The sequence below is a fragment of the Eumetopias jubatus genome, unplaced genomic scaffold, assembly GCF_037043125.1.
Source record: "Eumetopias jubatus isolate StellerSeaLion01/CBP00866 unplaced genomic scaffold, mEumJub1_p1.0 scaffold_5, whole genome shotgun sequence".
Lineage (NCBI taxonomy): Eukaryota > Metazoa > Chordata > Mammalia > Carnivora > Otariidae > Eumetopias > Eumetopias jubatus.
Window position 1 is genome coordinate 93,292,870 of NW_028274811.1, and position 20,930 is coordinate 93,313,799.

General features: G+C 48.0%; 1 protein-coding gene across 4 annotated transcripts in view; it reads left to right on the forward strand.

Moving 5' to 3' along the window:
• FBXW11 (F-box and WD repeat domain containing 11) overlaps window positions 1–3,289 on the forward strand; it is a 122,007-nt gene extending 118,718 nt beyond the window's left edge. For all 4 annotated transcript variants that reach the window (XM_028102671.1, XM_028102673.1, XM_028102670.1 and 1 more), the window contains one exon: window positions 702–3,289. The gene's annotated coding sequence lies outside the window, so the exon portion shown is untranslated. The remainder of the gene's footprint in view (window positions 1–701) is intronic.
• The last annotated feature ends 17,641 nt before the right edge of the window (window positions 3,290–20,930 follow it).

Sequence of the window (20,930 nt, forward strand, 5' to 3'; positions counted from 1 at the left end):
TGAACGTAGAGATTATTACTAAAATGTGTTTCTGACTCAAGGTCATGGTCAAAACAATGTGTAACATTCAGTAGTCTTTCCCTCTACACTGTATTGTCCTTTTATAAATGATTTATTTAAAAAAGAAGTAACTTCTGATTAGCATTCTATTTAGAAGGAATACTTTATTTACTAGCTTTTTCATATTTTTGTTTTACAGTGATAGGTGAGGGCTCTCAGGCAGATACGAGACCAGCCCTCGTAGGCTCTGGATGTCATAAAAGATAATACTAAATATAAAATCTAACGTGAAGCATATTTTGTTATATGCCTAATGTTTAGCGGCAAGCACTGACAGTTGACAAGTTATAGGGTCAGTCATCTCTTCGAGTCCCCTCTCTGTCCCTTAATGGCTAATGCTTTGAACTAAGCAGTGTCTCTGAGCCTTCATTCTCTTATTCATCAAATGATATCATAGTTTCTACCTCATAAGGTTGTTGCAAGGTTTAAATAAATACGATGCCTGGTATGTATTACACTCAGAACAACTTGCAAGCTTTTATTTTTGATGCTGATTACATTTGAAACTCAGTACCGTGTCATGTGTGCACAAGTACATGTCTGTGTGGATGTGGACGGACTGTGGTGTATATCTCCATGTCTAACCAGAATATCCATCCATACGCCTTTGTTTTTTGTTTTGTTTTGTTTTGTTTTCCCAGGGTTTCCTAGTCTTGAACTACTGGCTACATGGCTACCAAATGCCTAAGGGAGTTCTTCACAGCTGAGTTATGAAGCTGGAATTGGTTCTAGACGCTGGGTAGATGCAAAGCAGCCTAACTCTTCCAAGTACCAACATTTCTCACCTCCGATTCCGGCCTCTACTTTGAGAAGGATACCTTAGCTTCACCGACTTCCAGTAGAACAGAAGCCCATTTCCTCCCCCCATCAGTGAAAAAAAAAAAAAAAATCTAATGCTTCAAATGTAAATTGTTCATATAAAAGGAACATACAGTCTGTTTTACAGAAGTAAATCGACCATCAAGAGAAGACGGGCCTCTAATTTATATTGCTTTGCACTTTGGTCTGATATTAAGAAACAGCATTCTTCTTTGGTGAAATTTTGGGTGCCAAACACCTACCCAGAATGTCCAGGGCTTTCCTTTTCAGAAGTTAGCATTCTCCTTTTGACCGTCCAAGTCATTATGAATTCTGACCTGTATTAGGAACATGTTGGACAATGGAAAAATTTCTCTGGATTGTTTTAGTAATATTTTTTGGATTATACTTCCTTTCTGTACCAATTTCTTTTAATTTAAAGAACTATAAGCCAGGTTATATTATCTCCCAACAGGTAATATAGCTGTTTTCTTTTATTAACTGTTCTCTCTGTACCCCAGCCATCTCCTGATAATTGGTAGAGTAACACTTTTACACGTGTGCTTGCCTCCTAATTTAAAATACTGTATCCGCATGTAGATATAATGTACATAACAGTTTAACCTCAAGGTTGCTGGAGTCAGGGCCCCTGTGCCTGAGACACTAATACAGAGTGTGTTCGCACTTAGCCATGGGCTGGGCTCAAGAACCTGATACCAGGGTTGATGTGGATTACCCTAGGACCCTTCCTGCAGTATTCATATGATATTTTTATTTTGTCATTGTCATTTGTGTGTATGTGTGTGGTGTGTGTGTTTTTAATGGGAATCTTGTTTTAAAATGTAATTTCTAAAGTTTAACACAAAATGTTTTATTCGTTGTGTAGCATACATAATAGAGAGGTACCTTAAAATTTTTTTGTTTGTCTTCTCGTCATAAATACTCCTGAGTACTAGTGGTCACTTCCCATGGTATTCATTTGACGTTACTGTCAAAGATCATTATTCTGTGCATTAGTAACCCTGGAAAGGGAGGAACAAGAAGGCCCTATTGACTGGGTTTCGTGGCTCTGGAATGCATGCATCCTGGCATGGATGTCGCATCCTCACCAGGGTGTTAACAGGGCCTGCTTATAATGTTGGAGCACGTTATACAGGTCAGGTTGGTTCAGAGGCCCATCTCCAGTGGAAGGGTACTCCTACGTGGTGCAAAGCTTCAAGCTCATGAATACCATTCCCGTCGTCTCTGGTGTCACCTGCTGCTGTGGCCCTGGCAGGTTCTCAAAACTCCCAAGTGCTCTGCAGCCCGAATGTGTGAATGGCACTATCATGCTGACCGTGCACGGAAAGGACTTTGGCATTCGGTTGGCACTCCTTTTCCCTTGTTCAATATTAGGTTCTGATTTGCCCCTTGCCATTGTTTCCAAAGATTAAGGACTGTCAGTAACATTTTCAAGGACCAATAAGAACCTCCTGTTGACTAAACCTCTTCCCGTGGAAGCACACTCTACTACTAAAGGGAAGGGCCCTGGGCTCTGTTTTGTCCTTTGCATTGAGAACGGTGTGGGGATCAATGTGTGTGTATGTGATTTGTTTCTGGGGTTGGCTTGGCTTTTTAGTTTTTCTTTTTCCTTTTCTAAAAATACATCCTTTCCTCCCACATGTTACCAAATTAATTTCTATTTTTGAGCAGTTGAGTCTCCAAGTGTAAAAAAAAAAAAAAATAAGGAAATCTCTATTTGTGAGGTAAATGTTGTAAGCTTGACAGTGGTTGTGGAAGTGAGTTAACTTTTACCACTCTCCACATGACAGCTTTATATCAAACTGGTTAGGAGAGCCCAGGGGTGCGGGAGGGGCGGGGGGAGAAGGCAATTCTTCTGAACGAATGGACTTTTTGTTGTTGTTTTTGCATGTTTAATATAGAAGTTCTTGTTCCTTGGGAGATCATGGCCTTCGAATATGCACACAACCTTTGAATTGTGCCTACTAAATTATAGCAGGGGACTTTGGCACCCAAGGAATTCTGACTTTCTGGGATTATAGTAGTAATTCCCAGCCGTACCCTGGACTTTATTTTGCTAACCATAATTGAGCAACTGTAAATTACTGCTATATTAATGTTTTAAAGCACTGGGATAGTCTAATTCTAACTTGTAATTAATTATGTTTGCCAATTATCTGTTTGAAATAAATTTGTGTCTGAACAGCTATGGAAACTGTTAAATTGTACAGATATTATTCATGACAGCTTTGTACTGTGGAATGTGCTTAATAAAAAACAAAAAGTTTGACTTTTGTCCAATAAATTGCTAAGTAATGTCAATAAATCAAGTATGAGTATTATGCAGTACACCTAATCTGGCTTCATGCAATTGTTACTTCAGCTACTAATTCAAAGCCAATACTCTTAATAAAGTGTTGCAATACTCTGATGCTCTGTTAAGAAATTTTTCAAAAAACTGTTATGTTCTTTCAGTAATTCATTGACATACCATTAAAGTTGGTAGTTCTAAAAAATCATCTGCTCTGTAAAGTGGAGTTGAAAGCAGACTGCTTTCTGGCTCTTGGGGGGTTTGTGTGCGAGAATGCCAGTGCCTGCCTGGGGGTGTTTCGCTGAAAGCTCGCTTTCACCTCAGGACCTGGGAGCTAGCTTCCCATAAGTTCTTAACTGCTTCACGGGTTACTGGAAAAATAGAAAGGGGGCCCCTTTGGTGTCCTGAGTGGCTCTGAGGGTGAGCGGATCCTCTGGTTCTGGAAGAAGCAGGTGGCCATGTGAGAAGCGCCCTTGCTGCCTGCTCCCTGTGAGCAGCGGACGTGGAATCGTCCGTTTCCCACGCTCGCAGATGCACACGTCATGGGTTGAAGACTAGCGGGTTGAGGACTCCAGTGGGTGGAATGCCATTGGCTTGTGCAGGGTTCTGCTCTGAAGTCCTGGGTAGTAGCGGAGGTTTCCCGGTAACTGGCTCTCCCCCCATGAGCCCACCAAGTTGGTAACGTGGACCTTGGGGATGAGAGTACTTATATACAGTGTTGCCTCCACCCGTTTTTCTTGTAAATGTTTTAAAAATAAGTAATATGCATGTGGTTAAGAGAACCTCTTTGCAAGCCATAAGAAGACTAAAAAGTGATACTTTCACCCTTGACCTTCAGTCCCCCACTCGTCGTCATCCAGTTTTTTGTATATCCTTCGACAGTGAGTAATACTCTGTGTATAGCAGGCTATGTGTATGTATACACCCATGTGTATATGATACATGTACACACCCCACCCCACCCCTCCTAACGGCAGTGGTAGTGTGCTATGCGTGCGGTGCCGCGCTTCGCTTTTTCATCTCCTATTCATAGGGAGATCCCTCCGTGTCCATGCATGTGATTCTGCCTCCTATGTGGGCACGACCGTGTAATATTTGGTTACCATAATTTATGTACCAAGTTCCTTGAGGTGGAGTTCAGGTTGTTTCTTGCCTTTTCCTATAGCGACTATCATCTTTCACAGCTCTTTCTATCCCTGCCTGTGCTAAGTGTGAAAAATCACTGGGATTTTGGGCTCATCACGATGAACAGATGTTGAGCCCAAACACTGCTGCAGAGCGGGAAGGACCTCAGGTGTCAGGTGGTCTTAACCTCTCCGGTCGCCTCCGACCCTCACAGTGTTGGTGTTCAGTAAATGAAAGTTTCTTTCTTCCCCAACAGGTGAGGTGTTAATGCAAGAAATTCACGGCTACAAATGCATTCTGTATCGATTATGGAGATTCTAAGAGAGGTTTTGTAGAACTCCTTGGATATATAATCAGAGCATAGAGTAGTGCTTTGCCATTTCAGCCTGTTGGTTTTCTAGTTAATAAGGAGAAAGGAAGTTGGACCATCTGGCTAATAATCCTTTTACTAATTAGCTGTGTGGCAATACCCCCTTTGGGGTCTTAGCTTCTCCATGTATAAAAGAAGGTGTCACTAGCTCAAGTCCAGGAGGGCACATTCCCCAGCTCTGGCTTGCAGGAATGCAGACCCAGTAGTGCCACGTCTAAATTTTTAAGAAAGACTGAAAATCCAGTTTATGTAGAGACCCAATTTATAAAAGTTGGCAACTTTTTTTTGGTGGGGGGAGACTTCTTAAATTCAATCACTGGAGCACCAGTTTGCCATCCCTGAACTAACATGATGTTAAGCATTTCTAGTAGTGACTTCTTGAAATACTGTGTCTTAAGTTTGGCAACTGAACACTTGGGAGAATAGAAGAGATTCCAGAGAAAAGGGACAAATTGAATGATATGCCTTATGACAAAGTGACCAGCACACACAATGTCTCAATAAATGTTTCTTTAGGAAAAATGACCAAACAAGGGAGGGGTTTGGAAAGGCAAGAGGAGGAAGGGGAAGGAGCCAAGAGCTGGCAACCACCGTCTCCAATCACATTGTGAGTATTTAGACCAGCTGCCTGCTTTTGTGCTGCGACTGAGTTCGTGTTACGGCAAGGCAGGCTTGAGGCCCAGGATCGACTTGGTCTTCCAGCTGGAGGAAATTCTGGGAGCTCCAAGACCTCCAAGCTCCTGCTTGTTTGTTGCCTAAAGCTGGGTCTAAGACCTCATAGACACTCAAACTTGGATGTGGGATGACTACGTACATGGCTATCTTCAGGTGCTTATCTGCCCAAAGATGGGGTGATATGACCCCACACATGAAATGTACTGAAATCCTAATCCAGTGCTTAAAAATTTTTATTGGTTAGGTGTAGCCATGTGAAGGAATTATAGTGCATGTCTTAAGTGACCTTTTGTGTGTGCATGTATAGCATGCACTGGAAAGCAGAATCCTATAATTGGAGTTGTGTTGTTGATTGCTTTCAACTTTGTGGCTTTTTATTCATCCTGTCTCCAAGTTTTACTTAATTGTATTTTTCAGAGTAGGTATGTTGTTGGACTGGCCTGGGAGTGACAAGACCAAAGACTTAATCTGTAGTGGGACATGCCCCAGGAACAGCCTAAAACTGGTGTTCTGGCAGGATCTCACAGAGTGCAACTTAAGCTCCCTCCACCTTTTATCACCATCTTCAGATCCAATGGACCTTTCCATTCTTCCGTGTGTTTTACTTTCAAATACCCTGCGGCTCTGGGGGGTTGAGAAGGAATGCTCTTAGAACACTGCAGACTTTGGGACTTGGTATTACGCCCAGAGATATCCTGTGGGGGTCACCGGTCTACGGATGGCAGAGAGGAAAAGAGCGTGAGCTTTGGTGTCACCAGACCTAGCTTGAGATTGGAGCTCTGCCCCCTAACTGGCAGCAGCCCCGGGAGCAAGGACATTCTCTGCCTTGAACTTGAGCTTCCTCGAAGAAGTGGAGACGGTATTTTAAAATCACTGTAAGAATTAAATGACATAACCTAAAATGCCTTGTCTAAAATCTAAATATAGATCTACTCAAAGCACTGTACCAGTACCTGATATACCTTCAATGCCAGGTGTTTTTGGTAGCTTCTCCTGTGGTTTTTTAAGCAGATGGTACACAATGCCCAGAGCGGAGAAAGGTATAGTAAAGGTTAGGGCTCAAGGTGGTGTGAGATGAGACAAAAATCAAATGTGCCTCGGCAGCCTGAGGCCCATCTGGGCCTCTTATGGGGCAACACAGGAGCTGACACTCGGAAGGAGACTGACGGTCCCCAGCGAGGACGTTAATGACGCTGCTCAGTGGGTGCAACTGAGGGAGAGAGACCAGATGAACAGTACCTACGCCAAGTTACTTTTGTTAGTTTTTAAGAATAATCCAGCTTTAAAAGTAGTCAACTTATATTCTCTGGGGGTATTTCTGGGAAGAGGATGAGACCTCAACATGCCAACAGGTTCCGTGAATTGTAGTGTCTCCCAAGTGGACGGGTGAGAATTTCACGTCCTCAGTGTGCGCGCGCGTGTGCACGCGCGTGTGTGTGTTCGTGTGTAGGTGGTGGGGTGGGGAGAGGGGTGGGCGATGCAGGGAAGAGGGTGGTTCAACGCCAACAACAGCGGCAACAAGAATAAACATACCCACCGAATAGTGAGTGCCAGGCCTGCTGGGAATGGCTTTACACATGTTGTAATCCTCACAGAAGCCCTGTTGTGTATGTTAGGACCACTTGACAGCTGAGGAAACTGGGCCCGGGTCTGTCTTGCTTGTGAGCAGCTGGGCTTAGCCTTGATTCCAGCCTGTCTTGGCTGCCACCGCTGACCTCTTACCACGCGGCCCTCGCCTCTCCCTCTCCATGTTCCCCGGCCACCGTGATCCGCAGAGTCTCCCTGAGGAGCCAGGCCTTCTACTGAGCAGTCCCCTTGCATGAACAGACCCTCTGCACATCTTTCCTTCCCACTGGTGTGTCCCGGGCATGCATTCTTTGGTCATTAATGAATGTGCACCTGTGCCTTCAACAATGCACAGTTTGGTAGGGTGCAAGGAGCAGGGCAAGATGGGTGCCAGGGGCCCGACTGTGGCCATGCTGAGCAGTGGGGGCTCTCTTCTGGCAGCGGTGGGCAGCCACTGGTGGGTTCAAAGCTGGGGCTGACCAGTGGACAAGGCTGGTATCAAGATTCAGGAGAGGAATGTTGAGGTCTGGAATAAGGCAAAACACTGAGGAGGTGAGGGAAGGCGGTTTTGGGGGCGGTTGAGGGAGGAGGAGGTGCTAGCGAGGCTGCGCGGTTGGTTGGTGTGTGTGTGTGTTTGTGTGTGGTGTGTGTGGTGTGTGTGTGTGTCCTGCTGCCGCGGTTGGTGTGGTGTGTGTGTGTGTGTGTGTGGTGTGTGGTGTGTGTGTGTGTCCTGCTGCCGCGGTTGGTGTGGGTGTGGGTGTGTGTGTGTGTGTCTCCTGCGCACCACTAGGTGGGGCTGTAGGGAAAGGAGACACGCCCTGCTCTCAGGAAGCTTCCAGTCAGAATAGACAATACACGGTGGTTGCTACAGTGCCCACGCACCCATGAATTCACGGGCTCAATCCTGATGGCCGTAAGGGCCGTGAAGAGATGGCGCCTGGCAGCAGGTGCAGCGGACTGCGGGGCATCTGAGCCAAGACCTCAGTGATAAGCATGAGCCAGCAGGGGAATGTTCCAGGCTGGGGGAACACAGAGGCAAAGGCTGTGAAGTGGGTAGGCCCGCCCTGAACAAATGGGCAGGAGGGGCGCTTGGTCTCCCAGGTAAGGGAAGGAGGGCTTGGGTAGAAGGGTGACACGTTCGGATTTGGACATTGCAGGTGTCTGAGCCGATAGTCGAGTGAAGCCACTTTGGACTGTCTGGAGAGAGGCGAGGGGTGGCTTTCGAAGAAGAGCCCAGACAGAGTCAGGAAGAACGTAGCACTTAGGATGGGGGCACGGGGGGACAAGCTAGCGACAGAGGCGGAGAAGGAAGAGCGGGAAAGGTAGGGGCGTGATACCCGGCAGTCTTGGCAGGGCGGGTGGACGCTCCGAGGACTTGGAAAACCTTCTCTAAACAGTTGCCTCGGTGCTGCCCAGGCCTCCTGGGGAACAATGGCTGTCCCCTCATCGTGCCGCAGGACACCTAATCCTGCTTCCCCCTCCTTCAGCACAGCGCCCCATGCTCCTGATGGCCAGGCTCTGGCGGCAAACAGCAAACAGCCCGGCCCGGCCCTAGCCTCTCTTGTCCTTGGGAGTGTTCCCTGCAAGCCCATCTGCACAAACAGACGGGGGCCAGGTCTGCGCCTTAGGAATGAGGAGATAAAAGGGACCATCGGGGCTTTTTCCACCAAAGGCGAAAGCATTTTATAGAACGGGCTGCGAGTTTTTGTTTCAGGAAATTTCATCATGTCTCCAAGAAGGGGAGGGGTAAAATGAGAGAGGGAGAGGGTGGTGGTTGGGGCGGTGGGGGGGGGTGAGTTAATTGGCCTCAGATTTTCTCACTCCCTTTTCATGTTGGTAACACGAGGCGGCCCAGGTCAGCCTCAGGTCAGCGACGTTTGGGCTCTTTAGTGCCCCTCTGTGAATACCTCATTTCTGTAATAGTTTTTCCTTTAAAAACAGCTCTGCCTTCTTTGGCAGATGGTGACATTCCATTAGCATATGGAATATTTTTCAAAACACATCCGAAAGCATGTCTCTTACAGAGGAGACTGGGCAAAAGCAAATGAATGTTTGAAAAGTATGTTGGGAGCAACTCAACATTTAACAGAAGGCTCCCACTCCGCCGCCCCCATCCCACCCCTTCCCACCACGGCTCCTGGATTGTTACTGTAACAACAAGAGGAGAGGATTTTCCCCCAAAGCTTGTCTGTTGGCTGTACTATGACCATCACAATACATAGAAGGTAGCTAGAGAGAGCCTGAACCCAAGAGGATAAAGATCACATATCTAGGACTGGAATGGACATTGGCAAGCCTTTGTGGATGTGGCATTGGGGGTAGTGATGGATGCTTCTTGTTCACTGAACACCTTTTGTGTGCCAGATGCTGTGTGTGGCATACACTGTTGTCTTTCCTGCTGAAATCCATCCACTACATGGTGGGCAGAGCAATCTCTTGAACACGTAAGTCAGATCATATCACTGCCCTGCCCAACACACTCCATTGTGCTGGGCGTTGTGCTTAGTTAGAGTCAAGTTCAAACTCCTTGTTATGACCTGCAGCAATCTAGCACCTGCCTGCCTCTCCAATCATACTTCGCTGTGTCACTCCCACTCCAGCTATGAGGCTTTCTTTCCATTCCTTATTTCTGCCTCAGGGCCTTTGCATGTGCTGTTCCCGCTGCTTAGCATGCATTTCCTCAGTTATTTATTATGGCTGCTTCCTCATCATTCAGGTCTCAGCTCAAATACCCTCTTCTCCAGGAGCCTTCTCCAACCAGGTCCTCTAAATTATCCCTAAATTACTCTCTATTGCACCCTGTGTTTTATTTATTCTATAGTACTTACCATTTTATTACTTTGCTTACTTGTATTCATTCAAGACATATTTATTGAAGGTCTACCATGTGCCAGGTAATGAGATAGGCAGTGACAAATGTCCCTGCTCCCAGGAAGCCTACAGTATGACATGGGAAGGCAGGTGATAAACAAATTGTATATTTTCTGACATCCCTTATCAGGGATGTAAACTTCCTGAAGACAGACACCTTGTTTGTCTTCTTCAGAAGCCATTTTGGGATGTGGTAACCACAGAGCTTATGGAATCATAGTTCCATGAAGGATGGGACCCCATTTTATAAACAATGGTATGGAGGGTAGAACAGGAAGTGGCTTTCAAAATGGCAGAGGAAGGATCTGAATCCACTTCTGTCTGACTCTGAAGCAGGAGCTCCACAAGGCCTGCCGGGTCCACGGCTTCTTGCAGGGTGTTTCTCCTACTGCTTCCTTTTCCCAGCCCAATGTCTGGATCCTCCCTGTCTCCCCACATCCCTTTGACCTATCCCACGGCTGTGCCTTCAGCTTCCCACTCTCTGTGTCACTTTGGGCCATGTCCTTCAGCTCGCTGAACCCGTTTCCCCGTCAAAATGAGAATTTAAACCACAGATTTGCAAAAGCTCCAGAGATTCTATTATCTTGAGTTCTGATCAACCAATCTAAATTGGGTTCAATAACAGTTTGAAAAGTGATTTTGATTTCTGCATCTCCAGCTGAATAGTAACGTCAAGGTCCAAAATGGTCTCAGCGGCTACCTCTTCTCAGACTATTGTTTCTAGCCCTCTACTCTGCTGACTCTGTTGATCCACGGATAGAAGCCCACATCACACATGCCTGGGAAAAGAAGGGCATTTATTGGCTCATATTACACATGAGCCCAGGAACGGGCTAGCTTTAGGCATGGATCCGGGAGCCTCCAACTGTGTCATCAGCCCTTGGGTCTCACTCTACCTCCCTGTCCCTCTCTCCTGTCTCATGGCCTCATTTCCAGACAGGCTCTCTTCACACATGGTGGCCAGGTGGCTGCTAGCAACCCCAGAAGCACATCCTATCCTCTGAGTATCTCTGGTGGAGCAATATCTCTCTTCCTGGCAGGCCCAAAGAGTCCTGGACTTAAGACTCCTTGGCTCAGATTGGGTCATGTGCCCACTCTGAAACCTATCACTGTGGTCAGTGGAATGGGATGCTCTGATTGGCCGGGCCTGGGTCACATAGCCACCCTGGAGCCAGGGGCTGGGGGTCTATCCTACACAAACCACACAGACTGAGAAGAGAAGGGAGTCAGATCCCAAAGGAAGATCAGGGTGCTGGGGTCCAAAAAGAAAGGGGAACAGAGGCTGGGCAGATAACACCCAGGGTCTGATGCTCCTGCCGCTAGGCATACGTTTTCCCCATGGGGAATGACTAATTTTGCATTTCTTTGAGGCTCAGCTCAAAGGTCACCTCCTGCCCCATCCACAGAGCAGGGACTAAATCCTCCAGGCCTGAACTCTTCTGATGCCTTACCACTTTTCTCCTTAGTGTTGTAGCTATTAATGTGCACGTCTGAGGACCTGCGGGTGGAGAGGGTAAAGAGTCCGCCTTTGGGGCAGAGGGTTTGGGTTCAAATCTCATCTCTGCTGTTTATTGATCACCTAGGTGACCAAGGAACTAGGCCCTTCTTTGTAATCACTCCTCCCTCCAGGACCTGCTTGGGGCATTAAGTGAGCTGAAGCCAGCCCAGCCTGGGTTCACAGAGGGCTTTTAATTTCCTTCACACCACAATCTGCCCTTGGTCATCTGTGTGTCCCCAGCCCTGATCACAGGCACTGGTAAATGTGTGTGTTGAATGAGCAGACCCACAGTGTGATTCCAGAGCTGTCCAGGTACCCTAGGGTCTCCCCTTTCATGGCACTGAGATTCCACAGTGAGCTCTTCAGGTGAAAAACCACAGGCAGAGACTCTTGAAAACTCTTGAGATGTGAATTCAGCACACAAGGTGTGGGCTGTATGACCCAGTGCAGTAGTTCTCACACCCATTTAGAGTTTGAGAACCACCAGGCTGGTCAGGGAAGACAAGAGAGAAGTCCAAATGCAGACACTCAGTCATTCAAATGATTCTGCTCTTAAAAGAACTATCAGGAAGGATAGAGACTGAAGAGGGAAAAAGAAGAGAAAATGGTAAATTCTGAATTTCAAATTGCCTGCAAGGTTCACTCCATTCTGGCTTAATCTGCAGCCTTATTTTATAACTTTAATATGTGTCCAGAGACTTGTTTGTTATGGGGAGAACAAATGTGACCATATATGTAAGTGCACCGAGGACAGTGTGTAGCACGAGGTGGGGGCTCAGTGAATGTGGTGGATCAAACCCAAGTCTTGCTCGGTGGTCTGCCATATGATTCCCTGGGTTGCTGCAGAGGAGGTCTCGGCCGCCTGGATCCCTTGGGTTGCACCAAACTGGCTCTCACCCTCGCCTGGAGACATTGGTCACTGACATGTAGGTCCGAAAGCCTGGGGTGAAATTCGGGCAGCGTGTGATGAACTCTGCTGCTGCCGCCACCATCTCTATTACCCTTTGGCTGGGGAGTAAAATTCAGGCAAGTGAAGTCGACCTTGGTCCCTTTTCCCTGAGTCTTGCTTAGCGGAGTATTATTTTCAAGACAAGTACATAACCTCCACCACCCCACCCCCTTCCCCACTCTGCCAGCCACCCAGCCCTTGAGTCAGGAGAACCGTGGCATTGTTATTCTAGGAACAAGATTTTATATTGTGTTTTTGCAACGCCTTCCATGTGATTTCCGGGTCAGCCATGTCAAACCTCTGGGTGTGACTTTAGCCATACTGTATCCTGACTGCAGAATCTCCTTTGGGGAGAAAGGCAGCTGTGCGGTCCAAATGGTCCTAGAATCCAGAGGTGCCTCCGGAGGTCGAGGGCTTCCTGCCCAAGCCCAGGCCCCTCCCAGCCGGCATTTGGACCCTCGACTCTCATGACCGAGGTGGCAGTTCTCCTGACTGTGGACTCTAAAACCGCGCCTTTCCTTGGGCGAGGTCGAGCCACGGCCAGCAGCACTGGTCCTTCATGGAACAGCAGCTCCCTGTGCTGACCCACGGATTAGGAGCCAGGACTCCGGGTTAGCCGACTCCGGGCTCTGCATGGGAATGTTCGCAGGTCAGGAATCGAGCGAGGTTTTTGCTGTCACATCTCTTCGTAGCAGTTCATGAATCTTCACGCCATCGCGCCAGTGTTAACTCCTGTTTCTTGGGCATTTTTCTTCTGCCACCAACTTGCCGCCTCCCTCCCCATAGCCCAGTTGAAGTCGAGCGACAGAGACTACGCCTCTCAATTACTTGAAGCTCCTGGGTGGAGCTTTTTTGTTCCGGCCTCCTCATAGGTCACCAGCCAGCCAATGGGTGGGCTGCCCTTGAGTCAGGTGCCCATCTTTTGTCCAATCCGTGGCCATCCTTTGTTCAAGCACAGCCTGAACTGCGGTGGCCTTGGTGGAGTGTTTCCTTTAGGGGAGTGACTGACGGATAATGTTAAGAATTGCCTACTCCTGAAATGACTTGGAAGTCTTAAGATTCAAGGGGCAAATGTCCCTATTCTTCATTGCATGAGAAGGCTCTCCAGGTAGGCTGGCATTCACAGAACAATACCATTCCTTCTGCCGCAGTTTCTCCAAATCCTATCCATCAGTGCAGTATCTCCTGGAGTGTGACTTTTTTTTTTCCCCACAATTCTAGTATTGTGAAAAATAGACTCCAGAGCCCCTTGGAGTAGTTATAAAAATGAAGGGGTGCTCCAATGAAATTAGAATGAGCCATACTGAGACATTTAAGGCAAGGTTCTTGGGCCGAAGGGCCTTAGTCTGTCGCCACCATTACTTGGTTTCGCTGGATCAGCTTTTACATCTCATTTATATCCTATATTTCATTTTCTCTGTAGTTCCCTTGAAATGTTTCCCAATGTGTATCCTCTGGGATGATAGTTCCATGGAATAGTAAATAAATATTATACATGAAAAAAGATTCTGTGATCGAGTTTGAAACATATGGAGTTAAAGAAAGTCAAACGGATTTTTTTTAACTGCAGGACTTATCAGAGCCTTTAATGTGCTAATGCATGCTGTTACTCCCACGAAGGTATAGAGACTTTCATATTTCCCACATTTATTTGATTTTGGAACCATTTTTTTCCCCTATGAGTATTTCACAGGACTAGTGTTCTGAGGAGAAACACACTGAAAAAGGCTACTTTAGATCAAAAGGGAATACTATCTTTCCTTTTTGTTGGATATGTGGGATTTATGTAATTTGCTTATTTGTCTGATCCATTGTTGCCGGATGTGGGAAGACATGCATGTGTCACTGGATGAGACTATCTGTCTTCAGAGAGATTGCCTTCTCTTCTTGTTGGTCCATTAGTTATGGACTGGGGGTGTTATAATGATGGGGAGGGTGGCTGCAGGCCCACGAGGGGATTACGCATAACCTGTGTGTACATTTTGGGCAGCTTCTTTGGATTGGGTTGGAGTCACAGCATTGCCTACCCTAGGAGAACATCATGAAGTATATAAAATTCCCTAATAGCCTCGTCTTTGTCTTCAAGTATATAGCACTTTAAGACCCCAGGGAAGCTATGGTGGCTAAAGGACGGTTTGGTAGGAGTAAAATATTGGGTGGTGTATTACTTCTGTGTTTCTCAACCTCAGCACTATTGATGTTTGGATGGGATCATTCTTGATCAGAAGGGGGGCTGTCTTGTGCACTGTAGGATGTTTGGCAGCATCCTTGGCCTCTATCCCCTAGGTGCCAAGTAACACACACTGTCTCCCCCTTGCACCATTGTGACAACCAAAAATGTCTCCAGACATTGCTAAATGTCCTGTGGGGGGAAAAATTACCCCTGATTCACAAACACCGCCTTAAGGAAAGCTTGACCAAAGTCTGTGAAAGGCTTTCAAAATGTATTACCATACCTTGGAAGAAGGAAAATAGTGCTGTCATACTCAGAGCATGTTCTGAGAGCCTAAAGAACTGCCAACTCTTTTTTAAGAACTGAAACTCTCCTTTTGGACATTTTCTTAACTCATCCTTAAGGCTCAAGTAGCTGCTGTGGTTCTTGTTGCAGGATACAGAAAACTCAACCCAAAATGGTCTAAGCAGGAAAAGGAATTTTTTTGGCTCATGAAACGGTATAGTCCAGTGTAGTGTGAGCGTCAGGCACAGCTGGATCCAGGTGCTCAAGAATATTTCCAACTCTTTGCTTTGATTTCCTTGATATTGGTTCCATTCTTAGACAGGCTCTTTCCATGTGGTAGTGAGATGGTGGCTAGCAGCTCTGGCCTACTCCTCACTACAACACATCTGGTGGAAGAGGGAGAACTTTTCCCTCACAGTTTGAATGAAAGTCCTGTTCTGGGTTCCCGTTGGCCCAGGACACTATGCTACTCTCATTAGCTACCCCTGACTCACACACCTGTCCCTGGAGTCAGGGGTGGAGTCAACGCCAATTGAACCATCCAGTTGGGAATGGGGAAGGGATGGTTCCCCAGAGCAAAACTGTGATGGTTACCTGTGGAAAGGTTGATGGATGCTGGCCAGGCAAGCACCTCTATTGCCCCATTAATGATAAAAATGATAACAACAGCTACCAATAGTGGCAGCCCCCATTTGTGGAGCATGAATGCTCTACCAGATCCTACACTGCATTATTCCTAATCCCAGGCGGTATCTTGAGAGATAGCTGTTGTTATCCCATTGTACAGATGGGTAACTGGAGACTCAGAGGGAAAAGAAATGACATAGCTAAAGTTCCATGGCTGGACAGTGGCTGATCCAGAGCACCACTTTGCCTCTTGCAGAGCCCCATCCCTAACCACATTTTGCTCTGCAACAATCCAGAAAGTTTCATGGGGTCTCTTTGGTGATATTCTGGAAAGAGGGATAATGGAGGGCCACCACCCTTCAGGTCACTGTCCAACCTGTCCAAAATTCTCTTGTCAGTGGGATGCCAGTTTGTGACAGTAAATCCTAGGGGCCCTTCTGGATACAGCAAGACAGGGAATGCTTGGTTGGCATTTTCACGCTTGGTCCCGTTTTGCCTGCTTGGTCCCTTTTCCTGGCTTCCTTCTTTTCCCACTGCTGCTCTTCTAGCTTCACCCCCCACCCCCGGGTGCATTATTAACAATAGCTAACATTTCTTCATTGCTTACCGTGTGCTAGGCATCGTGCCAAGGAATTTCCATGACATAATTTCATCAAACTTTCTCAAATGTCATATGACATTGATGCTACTATTATTCCCATTTTACAGATGAAGTAACTGAGACTTGGAGAGGCGAAGTGACTTGCCCACGGTCACCCTGGCCGTAGATGGGAGAGCTGGGGTTTGAATCCATGCAGATCCCATTGCCTTTACCATGACACAACACTGCAGAAATTGCAAACCCGTGGCCTGTGAGTCAAATTTGGCTTACAGATATATTTTGTTTGGCCCACGGAGCACTTTAAAAAAACATTTGAATTAGTTGCCAATGTTGAAAAATTGGGAACCTGCACATTAAAAAACAAAATCCGTTCTTTCCTACTTCTCTTGAAAAAAAAAAAAAAAAGATTGGCAACCCTGGGCCTGCATTCCTGCCGGGCAGAGACTGGGTGGAGCTAAGAGCTCAGTCCCAGCTGTCCCCAGGGCCACAGTCCTTATCGCCCCCTCTCGCCTTCCCAACACCGAGGCTGATGTCATCTGTGGAGGCTCGTCGTGTGCGTGTTCTGTCATTTTCTTTATGCGCTTCCTGTTTTACCTGCACAGCCTCAGAGCATCCGAGCTTGCTGCCCCGCCTTCCCAGATCCTGACCACAGTGGTTTGGGGTTGCTGGTAGTCCTCCACAAATTTGGGGGGAATGTCTCTCACCGGTGAAGGTCTGACTTAGGCCCTGGAGGAGTTGGAAAGAGCCCCATTTTTCCTCCAGGGCCCCAACCACCGCCCCCCACCCCCCATCCACCGCCATCTTCTGTTTATTGACCTTGCGGGGCCACTTTCTTGGCAGTGCTTACCTTGGGTACCTGACTGTTGTTTTTCTTGCTCCCCTCAGAGCCCCCTACCATTTTCTCCCTAATCCTCCTCAGGAGAACCATCACTCGGATTATCATGAAACCCGAGTGCTTGAGCAGGAGGCACAACCTTTTACAACCGACGGACCATTTCATTTCTGCCCAGTTCTGTTTGTTTAAACTCTTTGCTGGCAGGACCCCGGCTCAGGGGCAGAGTTCCACAGCGTTCTCGGGCAGATGTTCTGGCCTGTTGCAGGGGCCCATGTTAAGAGCCAGGACAGGAGAGCTGGTGGCTGGGATCCAGGCTGTGGGGGTGGAGGGCACCTCACAGGTGTGTTCGAGGAGGAGAGGCGTTCAGGATGAAAACAGTAACTCACAATACTTTGTAAATGGGATTTCCAGGCCCCATTTCATGCCCGAGAACACTGCGGCTCAGAGAAGCAAGGACACTTATCCAATGTCACAGAGCTAGTTGAGACGGGAGGAGGAAAGAAATATTTTTTGTTGTTTACAGCATGAGGCTATGCCACATTTCAGGCGGGCAGGTGATGATGATAGCGCCTGACAGGTACAGTGGAGGGCTGAAGGACACCGTAACCTGTCAGGAGGCCCGCTGGCTTCTGTTAGAGCATGGCCGCCTTGCCTGGCCTCACCTGGAATCACAGAATGGGTACGCCTGAGGACGCTGGCCTCAGCACAGACTGAGTCCTGGCCCCGCCATTGACCAGCGTGAGCTTACAGGAGTCATGTCACCTCCACGAGCCTCAGTTTCCTCATCTGCGAGATAGGAGGGGAGGCGGAGAGAAGGAGGAGGAGTAGTTTATAGGGCTTTTGTGAGAAATACATGAGACGGTGCTGTAAAGCACAGAGCATGGAGCTTCATTCAGCGTGAGGCCTTGCACACAGCCGGGCCTCAGCAAACACCATCCAGAGTCCTTTATGGGAGGCAGTGGCCAGAGGCCAGGTTTAAACTCCAGCTCCTCAGCGTCCTACACGTGTCACTTGGGGACCATCACATGCCCTCACAGGGTTCTTGCTTCCTGGTTCGTAAAGCGGGTGGGTGGGGGATAGTCCTCCTCCGCAGGTTTGTTGGGGGATGAGAGGGTACAGCACTATTACGAGTACTCAGGCCTTTCTCCTGCCCAGGCTGGGGCTGACCTCTGAGGCATCAGGATCACACCCCCATTTCCTTTCCTCCAGGACATCAAGATGAACAGGACGGGAGTTCAGTACTGCCTCACACACAGACCTGTGGAGCTAGCCAGCTTCTGCACTAACAGGAGCAAGAAGCAGAAAGCCAGGCAACCTCTCTTGAGCACCTACTATGTCCATAAGCTTTGCCTACATCAGGAGTATTACTTTCTTAGTCACAAATTCAGGCATGCAAACATATCACCTTGTTTCTGGAACGCAGGCTGACAACTGGTTCCCCGGCTCCCAGAGCTCCTTGTGTGGAGCTTCATCCTGCTTCATCTGGTCATTTTCTGGCTTGCCGCCCTCCAGTTCAGGGATTTCAGCTCCGTTGATTGGGTTTACAATTCAGTCACAGTCAAGTTTGACTGTCCCTCCTCCCCAGGTTCCTGTCTCCTCTTGGAGGGGTGCCAGTGGGGGGGTCCGCCTCCCCCTTGTCTCTAGCCTGGCCCCCTCAGCCTGGGGGACTGCTCTGTCAAAGTGGTGGCCTTGACCTCTGGCTCATGCTGGCCCTGGAGCCCTGTGAGATCTCAGAGACCCCTAGCCCCTGAAGGTGGCTGGAGCGCCAGCAGGAGCCATGCAGGAAATGCAGGGACTCGAAGCTCTCCTCCTATTGTTTCAGGTGCTGAGAGACAGCACTGCCATCTGCATAACCTCCCCCCCAACCTCCCGTGCCCCTGGGGTGGGGACACATCAGTCACTCCATATTCCAGGAATGCTGCTGCCTGTTCACCCATAGTAGGGTCTCATACTGGCAACAACCCTTGAGGATTAGAAGCAGTCATGAACCCATTTTGCAGAACTAAGTGCTCAGGGAGATGGGTTAATTGCTTCAGGTCATTCAATGGGGGAATTCAGCATTTGAACCCAGGGCCATTCGATTCTCACGCTTGCCCTCCTTTTACTTCACAGCACTGTCTCGAAGCGACCAGTAGCAAGAAACCCAAGTTCTGATAACAGGAGAAGCCGTGTCTGCTCAACAGTTCATAAAAAGTGCTTCAGAGTCTGTCCATTTCCATGGAAGAGACAGAGGCCCCGGGGAGGAGACGTGACTTAGCCAAGGTCACAGAGCTAAGAGGGAGCATCAGGATTCGGGCTCCACTTTCCAGTGCTGGGCTCACTGCTTCTTGAAGGTTTCTGGGCTAGGGAAGCCATCGCTTGAGTTTGAGGATGACACGGATGTCCACTGGATGTCATTATTTCTCTACCAAAAGCGAGCTAGGCCTTCTCCTTGGCAGGAAAGTTGGATTTTCTCCCTTCCTTGGGCACGGAAGTTGCGAATGGGATGTTCAGGTGTGGACTCCTTCTCCGTTTGGCTTAAAGACAGGGAGGTAAAGCCTGCTTCCTGGTTTTCCAGGGTGAGGAGGTTCTGTGCACAAGCTAAATCTCTCCCTTGTGGAGACCTGTGACCACTGCAGCCCTTCTTCATCCTCTATGGCCCTCCCCCGCAGCCTCTGCCCAAGTCCCTTCACTTCCTCTCCCTTCCCCCAATCTCTAAAAACATATTCTTCCCAAACACTCTCTCCACATGGGCAGAGGGATGCCACCTCTCTCCATAGGCCTCATGTCAGCTCAGAGCCATATTCACTGGGTAGCGATGCTCTGCCAAGACCTGTGCTGCCCGTTCCCCGGTGCCGAGGATACAGAAGCAACAGGAAATGCCGGGCTGGACAATTTTAACTTGTGGAGGTCAGGGAGCTGCGTGGAGATTACAGGGAAAGGAGCGTGGGCATTTCTGGGGAAATCATGAGGAGGAGGAGGATGGGAGGAGTAGGGAAGGGCATGTTCAGCTGAGGCACAATCTGTCAAAATGAGAAAGGGTGTGTGCGTCAGGAAGTGGTGCATGATTGTAGCCTGGAGTGAAAGACAGGGTGGGGTGGGAGACAGCCAGACTGTCACAGAGAGGAGCTTCCTTGAAGAAGAGGCCTGGGGTCCCTGGCTTCACCCACACCACCTAAAGAATCCACCACCTAACCCCCGTCCAGGCACACTCACATCAGAGTGAGGAGAGGCCAGCGTTCAGCATTAGACAGACCTGACCTCCTGTCCTTCGATCCAGCTCTTTGCAAATGACCTTGGGAAGGTCGGCTGACCTCTCTAAGCATTGGTTTTCTTATGTGCAAAATGAGAACACCATCTAGGAGGCTGTGGTGGAAAGCCCACATGATAGGCTTTCCATCATAGATGTGGGAAGTACTTTGGACAAAGCAAAAGAAAAGGCTATTCTGGTGTTTGTCAAATGAATTTATGGAAGCATTTATCAAAATAATCTTCATTAAATACTCCAAGAGTGAGGAGTATGACCATGACCAGGGGACATGCAGGGAATGGGGAAAATATTTGAATTAACCAGTGGGGATGAACTTGGCAATAACCAATTGTTATGGGAGGAATTGTGTCTCCCCCCTTCTGAAATTCATATGCTGAAGCCCTAAACCCAGTATCTCAAAATGGAACTGTATTTGGAGATAGGGTCTTTAAAGAGGCAATTCAGTTAAAATGGGGTCATTAGGGTGGACCCTAATCTACTATGACTGGTGTCCTTATAAGAAAAGGCAATTTGGATACGCAGAAAGACACCAGGGACATCAGCACAGAGGGCAGATCGCGTGCAGACAGAGGAAGCAGGACGTCATCTGCAAGCCAAGGAAAGAGGCCTTACCAGAAACCAAACCTGTTGACACCTTGACCTTGGACTTCCAGCCTCCAGATCTGTGAGAAAATAAATTTCTGTTGTTTAAGCCCCCCAGTCTGTGGTATTTTGTTATGGCAGCCTTAGCAAGCCAACACACCACTGAAACCTCATTTTACAAGAGCTAAGGAAAGGAATTTATTCCTTTGTTCAACAAAACTTTCCCAGATGCCTACCATGAGCTAGGCATGCATCTAGCTGCTGGGGAAAGTGCAGTGAAAGAGACAGGCAGGCAGATAGGCAGCCTGACAGGAAGTATGTCCAGCACTTGTATGTCTAGAGTCCCTTGTCAGT